Below are 10,603 nucleotides of genomic sequence, written 5' to 3' on the forward strand. Positions count from 1 at the left end.
AGATTGTGTAATATGTTACATAATTGATGTTACTGGGAATAGTCCAGTTCAAAGTAATACCAGTGGTTGAAACATGAGTTACTGAGAGATTAGTAACTGGACTTGGAACTTTAATTTAGGAAATCAAACTGATACAAGTACATGCATAGTAACTTACTATCAAATTTTAGTGTAGTTGCTGTACTATTGGCTGAAATAATATCTTCATATGAGTATACCATGAATGTATATGTACTCATTGGTGATAGATCTGTTAACATGATTTCATTCTCACTGGTAGATAGTACACTTCTTGTTACACCACCGGTTTTAATATACTCAACTACATGAATCACTGATATATTGGTCCAATTTAGTTTGATACTAGTAGCATTGAATATGAACCCTGTCACTGTAATTGGAGGACTACTAGGTTCTATTAAAAACTGTTAAGATATTATTGATAAAATTATAATCATACGGTGCAATGTGACGGATTGACTGTAGTAGTTGGTTCCACCAAACATTGCTATACAAGTAACATTAATTGTCACTTCAAGTGGATCAGGATGTACAAGCAGTGTGTTGTTGTATGTCAAGGAATCAATTGATGCATACATTGTGTTATTCTTCATCATTCCATTCACTAACCAGGTAACATCAGTTAATGGATCCATATCACTAGGAGTGAGACAATGAATACTGGTACTAAGTTGAATGAGCAAAGAGACCTCAATTGGGATTACTAAAAGAAAGAGGTGCAATGTAATTAATGTATTACAAAAATTGGTTATATACATGCATGCACATGTACTTTGTTTAAGGGTTTCTACTGTGATTGTATTGCTTGGAGGTCCTAGTAAGTGTTGTTTTGCTCTGACTGTGATGTTATATGTTGTGCTTCCATTCAGCCCTGTCACTTTGACTGAAGTTCTACAACCGTCCACCACTTGCACTCTCTGCACAGTGTCAGTATTATTAGTGACATAGACTACATATTCATCAGCATCACCTCCAAGTCCAGTCCATTCAATAGTGATAGTTCTAGCCGTCTTGTTTATCATAGTTAGAGAAGATGGAGCTGATGCTGGGACTGAATAAAACAATAAAACCATTTCATTAATTATGCTTCAGTAACATACTTCAGGTTACCTGCCACAGTGATGTATCTATTCCTTTCTGTTATATCATCCAATTCAGCTGTACTGAAACGAATGTAAAATCTGTATCTATGATCACCATTTTTTGATTGAGTCTGCACTGGACCATTAGTACTCTCTCCATTCCAAGTAACAGTTAGAGTGTAATCAATTGTTTCATTACTTTGGTCTAGTATTGTTCCATTACCAATGCTGCAATTGTATCCAATTTGCCAACTGCAAAATCCAGCAGTTATTTCGGTACTACTAGCACTATCAGGCTCATAGTACCAAACAAAGGACAGTGAATAATTTTTGTTACCATCTTTAATAGCATGCAATGTATATGTTTGTGGAAGAATGTAATCTGAAGGAAGCTCGACAGTTATATCTGACAGCCCTCCTATAGTAGATTTAACATCAAATTGTGGACAATGGAATATGTACTTACGGTATATAAAAGCTGTAATTTCACTAGTACCACTAGTAGTACAACTGGCATTTAAGCAACACTTGTATAATCCTTCAAGATTAGTTTGTAATTCATTATCAGAAGGAAAATATAGTCCAAGACTAGCGTAAGTTTGATGTCCAGATCTAGTATAACTTGCATTGACTTCAATGCAATGGAAGTCACTGGTATTGCAGGTAACAGCTTCATTGGCAGAATCAGTAACTCTAACCCACTCACCAGTAGTTAATGAAGATGAAGGAAGCACACATGACAGTGAGTGATTAACAGAATTGAGTTCATAGTCGTAAAAAATTTCATTATCATTAGAATAGCAATTTCCTTTGTGAGTTATGTAGATACCTGTACATTTGTATAAAGTCAAGATTTATGATTAGCAATGTCAAATTAAAAAATTATACCTGAACTTTGACAATGCTCAGGCGATCCGCTCCAAACACCACTTATTCGTCCTATTAACAATCTCGTGAATGATGAATAGAGAAAATATGAACCTGCTGGATCCAGGTCATATGCTGTGATTATAGTATTACTGCTTCCATTTACTCGTATCCACCGTACAAATCTGAAAACAGAAATTCTAGAATCAAAAACCGTAAGTGCATATCCTTCAGCTTCAGTATCTTCCGGTATGCTAGCAGTAATAGTGGATATTGTTCTTCTGATCACAGAGCCTGAGATTCTATTATCAGGGGCTTCAGGAGCAAAAATAAGACATGTAATGATGCATGTATGTGCATGTAAATTTCAGTTATACCTGTTATATTAAATGTCCTTGTTACATTAATTGATGCATTAAGAGTCAAGACACAGTTGCACTCGACTACACTAATAACATGCGAGACAGAACCATATCCCAAACGACCCTCAATAATTCTCCAAGTTAAAACCGGGGTAGTATAGATTTTAGTTTTAGAATTTCTACCACTTGTACTCTCACATTCATCAACAGTATTATCAATGCAACCAGTGTAAGAACGTAAAACTTGATCACCACATGTTATTCTGACATCATACATAGAGTGTCCAACTTTACGACAACTTAATACGTATCTAAAAATGTGACTATCAGTCATACTTTCAGCTTCAACATTGAATTCATCTATATCTAACCATCCTACAATTCAATTTAGAATTATTGCTGTATGCATATGACACTTACTGTATATCTTAAACCTGAAGACGTATGCATTAGGATCTGAACAAGAAGTGGGTAGACAACACCTATACCATCCTTCACCAGATGTCAGAATGTTGTTTGTGGATTGTATACTAATAGTAATATTAGCACCTGACCCAACAGCACACTCTAAATTTGAATTATTGCCAGGACAAGGAACAGCTCCATTAGGACCAATCAATTCTCCACCATTTAGAGCATAACCAGGCACTCCACACTCTAAAGAACTTGATCTGATTTCGACATCTTGAAAGTAAGTATTATTAGAAATATTACATAATGAACCCATCATCATGTATATACCACCTATAGAAACAGTACATTTATCACGATACCCTCAGTGACCACACTTACCCGAGGTTGGTGGGCATGGACATGTACTAATAGCACCAATATCTATGTTCAAGCCTAACCAGAAGGCAACAGACAGCAGTAACAGTGACACTGCATCATACATCTTATAGGGATATCTATGACTCAAGCATCTTATAAACGTTATATGTAACCATAGAAATGCAAAATTAAATTAATTAATAATTATTACTTGATTAATTAAAATTGGGACTTGGAAGTGAACTTTGTAGCTAGCTTTCCCATTTTTGAACTTGAAGTCAAGAACGAAAAGAGTAGCCTATCTTTTTCTTCTGAAGTAGGATACTACCGACGAGCTCGGGATGAACTAGATCTAGATCCATGAGATCTAAATAGACGCCATTGGCATTACTGAAACGTCTCGGTACTGTCTAGACTCTGGAGGAGGAGAGAACTTCGGAATCTATGGCATTATTAATTCATTCACCAAGTTATTTAAGAAGATACTGGAGAGAGACTTTGATCAAAGAGTTTACCAAGTAGTTAGTACTGAGACATGCAACATGTAAGCTAGGCTGTTAATTACGCTTGGTTAATTATGGGTATTGTTAATTTTGCTGTGTAGCCTTTCATGTCATTTGTAAGCCTTTTGATTTATAATTAACTAATTGCAGATGTACATTGTTGCTATGTTATACCGTATTGTGGGAAATTTTTGGAGAGAATTAAATTTGGTGAATTTGGCATTTTGATAGTCATTTGCCTAGTCTTGCCCCGCCCCTTCGCTAAGGGTCTGGAGACAATCAGGTAAAAATGTGTGCAAAGAAGACCATGTGGCTGGCCTTACGTCATGTGACAGAGGAGACCAGATCAATCAAAACAGCTGAAACAGATGCTTTGCAGCTAAAAGAAGACAAGGACAGAGCCTCTTGGACATCTTTTGCAGATTTGAGAGCAGCAACTCTTCATAGAGCGCCATAATATTTACTTTTCATTGATGACATTTTATTGTAAACAGGTGATAGTATAATTACGTCGTAAGTCCGATGGCGTCGTTGTAGTAAGCAGCATAATAATGCTGCTCTTAAACCTTGAGAAAGAAGTCCATGGAGCATTACAGGCTCATTCCTTCCTTTATTTGGTCCTAATTCTTCCTCTTTTGTCTTAAACAGAGCTCCTCGGTCACACTGATGACTATTTGTCCTACATGTGGTTCGAGCAATCTGATTGTGATGTGGATTTCTCTGCATGAAGCACACATTTTTACTGTGAGTGTCTCAAGACCCTTCCTCCGCAGGTAGCAAAGGGGTAGGGCGAGAGTACCATTTGCCAAAATAAAATCTTGCATTTTCAGCCATTATACGCTCAATGGCACATAGCTACTAATTGGCCAAATTAAAATTCACCAATCACCAAAAATTAGCAATTAGCCAAATTTAACTCCCTCCAAAATTTTTGCTATAGGGTACATTATCAATCACAGAATCCAATACAGGGTTTTCTTCAGGAATTTAGCTTAGTTTGGAGCTTCTTGTCAAAATTTTTTAAATTGCTCATAAATCTGATCAAGTAAAGATTTGTATACACAGTACAGTGAAAATTACTAGGAGAGTTTTTTGCTACATGTGCATTTTCTGGTACATGTACATGTACATTGTGCTTACATGATGTTGTTTAGAAATTATGAATGGATTTTGATCAAAATCAAAATTGCACAAAAATGCACAAAAATCATTCGTACAAATGTCCCCTGCGCCTTCCTCACGCAGGGGTGGAATATGCTTATAAATAATTCATGATTAACATATACCAGAAGTTAATTTACCACACCTACATGTACATGCACTAAGTGGCGGGAAAGAAAGCTAGTGAGAGACCTGCAGATCAGTCTGAGGAGCATAAATGATAAAGGCTTGTATAATAAAGACCTGTACAATAAAGGCTTGTCAGCTACATGTATGCTTTCAGCTTATTTCCATGTAGCATGCTTTGTGGGAAACCTGATCCAGTAGTACATGTATGCATGTGTACATGTTTTTTTTTATTTCTGGTTGTACAGTACTTGCAATGTTTACAAGTATTTGGTGTGTGTACATGTACATGTACATGTATGTTCATGTGGATGTACATGTAATATGCATTGTATTACACTTCTCTCTCCCCTCTATTTCTCCCTTTACATTGTACATGTAGTTCATTGATTAATTGAAAAAGACAAAAAAGAGGAAAAATGATACTAATAAGAAAGATGTAATTATGAAATGACATTAATTGCTGTTTACATGTACGTGTACCATGACTTTAATTTGCTAAATTAGAAATTTGCAAGAAAATTAGATCATACACACATTATACATGTACATGTAATTACATGCCACATTCAATAATACACGAAACACTATTACTGCATAAATATTAAATCATGCACAAATTTCTGAAGTATAAATTGTCGTATCTATGCTCCATCTCTCTCTGCCTTTCCCCAATCCATTCCAGCTACTCCTAAAAGGTACAAGGGAAGAAAACTGTAGTTTCCGAAGGAGATAATTCTCTCATCATGTTTCCAGCTTCATCATCATTCTCTGTACATGTATATTCTCAAGTTCATCACTTTGTTTTACAGCATGGATTGATACGTACATGTATAACAGATGATATGCTGAAGATGATGGAAGTGATGAGGAGGAGATAGAGGAAGAGGAGGAGACTAAAGAAGGAAAGAAGGAAATTGAATCATTACCAGAAGTAAGTACAACCCTTAATGTACATGTATGCATGTCCATGCTTGTGTGTACCATAAATTTTGCTCAAGTAAACATACATCTTCTTTGCTACCACCACATGTTTTTTCGAGGGAATTATATTTTACGAAATCTGCTGACAATCCAATTTGTGGATTTTAATTTTGCAAATTCTATCACATGTGATGCAGGTACCGTATTCAATTGATGTACATGTAACACAAGCATAATTCTTTTCATTGTTTTCTCCCTTCTTCCTTCACTCTCTTTCTCTTTCTGTCTCTCTTCCTCTCCCCCTTTCTCCTATAGCTCAAGAATTGTAATCACACTGATGAAGATAGTTGTAGATGAGTCATAATTGAAGCTGCTGCCTCTAAACTCTCTGCAGTTGCTTCCCCTTCTCTGATAAGTTTAGTTGCTGCTCTTGGACAGACTAGCAAGATATTGTCAGCCATTGCAGCTTTACTGATAGGACCTGTTGATGTATAATGGACACTATTTAAAAGTAAGGAGATGTTGATAAAAGAGAAATGAAAAAATATGAATCACATGTTAGCACATTTTCTCAAGCACTAGCTTCTTTGTCTTTCACAAATCAGCCACTGTAGTCCGTCAATCAAGCTTTATGTACATTAATTTAGTGTCACTGTTTTAATATTACATATACTATACATGTTACTTGGGACCATAGTAAAATAATACATGTAGTTTCTTTTGAAAAATTTCCTCTAAATCTGCAAGATAGTGAAGTGTAATTACTCATTGCTGGTATAAAAGTACAGTGTACATGTACATGTACGTAAACCTGTTTCTACTGCATACACAAACAGTACTGAATTTATTAATGAATCTTGATGTAAACTACATGTACATGTACCTTCCTCTAATAGAATATTTCAATATCTCTACTCTACCCCCTCTCCTTCTCTCTTCTTTCTCCTCTCTTTCCTCAGGTACCAGACATATTAAGGTCATTACAAGTATCAGTAAAAGCTGTTCTTATTGGTTCACCTTATGATACTGACTGGTTTGATCAAGGGATAAAAAATAAGAGTCTTGTTGAATGGTTACTACCAGGACTGGAACATAAGCCATCCTCTTCATCTCTTGTTGGGTCTATTGCTACTGATTTTAAGTATCCATATGTTCATGGTAGCTTTGGGTTGATGAAGATTGGATCTGGTTATGGTAATACTGTGAAGGTCCACACAATCTTTACATACAGTACATGTATGTACATGTACTTATTATTGTGTTAAATGTATTATTGTACTATAGTGATGGGCGAATCCAGAAATTTGCATTCGATTCCGATTCTGAATACTTCTGAGACTGGAATCGATGGAATCAATTACCGATTCCGAGACTACATCTGCGCATGCGCAAAGCCACGTGGTATCAATTACAGCAATGATTAAGGTATTAACTACTGATTTTATTAACTATTATTAATATTAAAAGGTGCGGTTGGGTGTGATTTAATTTGGAATCATTTCAAACGATTCCTACTTCTCTTTCGATACGAGTATGATTCCATTCGGAATCGAAGGATCAAATACTCCGGACTCGGAATCGCCCATCACTATTGTACTATACATTTACATGTATGTGATTAGTATTTAGTACTGTTTAGGCCACTCCAATAAGATTCATAGTTTCCCATTACAGAGGCGGGCCTGATGCGGGCGGGCGGGTTTGTTCATTTTCATTAAATTTATTCATTATCAGCTGTATAAATTGCTTGTATAATCAATGAAAAACCGCAATAATGAATAGCGATGCGGCCCCATGCGGGCGGGTAATGGGAAACAAGGAATCAAATTGGAGTGGCCTTACCTACATGTATGAATCCTACATTAAGCCTAGGAATCTGTATGCACACATGTACATGTACATGTACTATGTATGTTTTTTCTTCAACCTACAGTTGTAATCAAAGTTTCCTACCAAATCATGATTTACAATGTAGCTTTATTCTTATCAGTGGATTGTCAAGTTGTACAAAAATAGAGCCAATAACCGAGTACTACATATTACAGGATATTTTGATAAAAATCACAAGGACAGAATTTTTTAATTTATAATTTTTCTGATGCATACCATATAGCTTGAAATTTTTGTGGAATGTAAATTTCGTAGTTTTTGTGGTTATGGGGCTGCCCACGAAATTTAAACCCACAAAATCATTGAAGTGCCATCCCCTTACAGGCTATGTAAACTGTCAACCATGAAAATTAAACCACGAATTGCCCCACCAGGAGCAAACCACGAAAATATCAACCCACAAAAATATCGACCCACGAAAATATCAAGCTATACAAGCTATACGGTATACATGTCCTTATGTAAACCATTAAACCATTGACCTTTAAACCATTTAAATGTACATGTACATGTACATACATGTATACATTTGCATGTTTTGATCATGTAACTATCATGTGACATTACATGTACATGTATTTTTCAATAGGTTGGATGGTGATGAGTAGGAGTGTCTCAGTGGGAGGAGTCTGTGCATTGATACAAAGTATAATGTACTGTAGAGTTTTGATGAGAGCAGCTTTGAAATAATTATGTTGTTATGATTCTGTTGCAGCTGAAGCTAAAGGTTAGAAATGATCCTCTTTCTCCTTTCTTTTCCCTTTCCTTCTTCCCCCTTTTCCCTCCATGCACTATATAGTATTTGTTATTTTATTTAATGTGAACCTACAACATACCAACACACTGTTTTTGTAGTTACATGTACATGTATGTGTGCATAATTGTATATGTACATAAAAACAAAGCATGAAATTCACATTTTGTACGTCAAGAGTGAGTAGCTTGATCTCTTTCTCTCTTTTCCTTCATTTTTATCTCTTCCTCCATTCTTTTCTCCTCTTCCTCCATACTTTATAGTTCATAACTCTTGACATGTATGTATACATATGCACACACAGTTTACTTAATTGTTTAATGACATATCTTATGTGTACAATAATTTTCCCTCTCTTTCTCTCCCTCCCTCTCTCCAGATTTAGAGGGTACTATTAAGTCCTTCATTACATGTACATGTATGTCTCCCTCAGTCTAAAGGTTCTATCATCATGTGGTTCCATGCTTCAATGAATCTCTTATCATCATTACACACTCTCCACTATTGTAGGAAGGTGAAGTCTGCCTCTGTTGACGACTATCTCATTGTCTCAAGAGTTAATTGTAAGCTCAGTAGTAGTAACAGGTCATGCATGGACAAATGTATTCCCTTAGCTATTCCCCGTATAGTCTCTCTTAATAAACACTCTTTATAGCGTACACCTCCACTTAACAGACAGCACCTACTGTAGTGTACCGATTGCATTCCTTACTGTATAAAATGACCTCTAAATAACAGAGAAATTTTTTATCTATAAGTATCATGTACTTGTACAATTTTTGCATGTACATGTACATGTATATAGAAGCTACAATAATTCCAAATTGGCAAATATTATTTTTAAAGTATTTACAGTACGCATAAAAAAAAAGGCTAAGTAGCTACTCCACAGTTACTCTACTTTTGCCTAGGTAGTTCATTGCTCCTTCTCTGCACATGCTTACTCCGACAGTAGCAGGACAGTAGTGTGACAGTAGAAGACAGTAGCGTGACAGTAGAATCGAGCAAAAACATCCTAAACAAGCTTCTAGAAGGAGAGAATGGTATTATAGATGACCTTGGAGAGCACAGGCAGCCAAAGAATTATCCACAAGTTCTACTACAGTACATGTGACTGGGTGGGATCGCAGCATAACGCAGCAAAGAGTAATGAAGAGTAGCGAAGTAGTAGCGAAGAGTAGTGAAGTAGTAGCGAAGTATCTATGAACTACCTTCAAGGTTCTCTTCTCTACTGTACCCTACTTAACCTTTTTTTTGATGTGTGCTGTACATAAATTTATTTATTTATTATTTATTTGTTTGTTTATTGTACATGTAGCTATGGTGGGGGGTGGGGTGACAATGCTGGATTGATAGAAACAGTTTTAATAGTTTAGTCGTGATCAAGACATACTCCTTGGTGGGTTTTGCCGGTTTGGAGGGCCTGGTCAATGCAACGTTGAAGTCAAAGTAAGTTACATGCATATGTACATGTACTTTGATTTAAAATGCATGGTCTTAGTTAACATTGGTGCTTAAACGTGATGGGTTCTCTAAAAGGGAAACTGCTATGTACATATACATATGGTATTGCATGTATTATTATTATTATACAACCAACAAAAAAATTGAATCTAAGCATAGAAATACATGTAGATTAAACTATACGTCCACAGAACTTAAGTGTTGTTAGCAATACACTTATACACATGTCGTTGTTACAATTATATAAATGAAAGAATGGTCACTAAGTAACACATGTAATCACTAACCAATTCTACACAATGCTATCACATTATTCACAGATTAGTTGTTACGACGTGTTTTTAGTTCTGTAAACTTTAGACTATAGCCAACTCCTTTCCAATCATACCATATGATTCCAAACCAGGTACCAGCTTCAGTTGGATTAGTATAGTAAGGACCATTGAGATGTGATTGAAAGCAACTGTTAAACCACCAGGCACCACTGTATCTAATAGCACAATTCACACCACCATTATCATTATCATTATCTCTTGTAGTGAATGTCATTCCATTGTGATTATATCCATTAATAGGATCAGTAATCAGTCCATCCCCAGCAATACCAGAATATCCTCCTACTGTTAGCATATATTTAGTACTACCATCACTAACATTAAATGTAGAGTAGCTAGTATA

At 35.8% G+C, this 10,603-nt stretch overlaps 1 long non-coding RNA gene across 7 annotated transcripts in view; it reads left to right on the forward strand.

Annotated features, from left to right (window-relative positions):
• Positions 1–3,335: 3,335 nt before the first annotated feature.
• LOC109584156 (uncharacterized) overlaps positions 3,336–10,603 on the forward strand; it is a 10,473-nt gene continuing 3,205 nt past the window's right edge. Inside the window, exons 1-9 of one of the 7 annotated variants that reach the window (XR_002185878.1) lie at positions 3,336–3,647; positions 5,579–5,827; positions 5,895–6,014; positions 6,133–6,328; positions 6,777–7,025; positions 8,297–8,434; positions 8,841–9,024; positions 9,780–9,910; positions 10,286–10,509. This is a non-coding gene — a long non-coding RNA (uncharacterized LOC109584156). The other 6 variants (XR_002185874.1, XR_002185877.1, XR_002185875.1 and 3 more) reach the window with 6 other exon arrangements.

This window comes from Amphimedon queenslandica, unplaced genomic scaffold (assembly GCF_000090795.2).
Source record: "Amphimedon queenslandica unplaced genomic scaffold, v1.1 AMPQUscaffold_13240, whole genome shotgun sequence".
Taxonomy (NCBI): Eukaryota; Metazoa; Porifera; class Demospongiae; order Haplosclerida; family Niphatidae; genus Amphimedon; species Amphimedon queenslandica.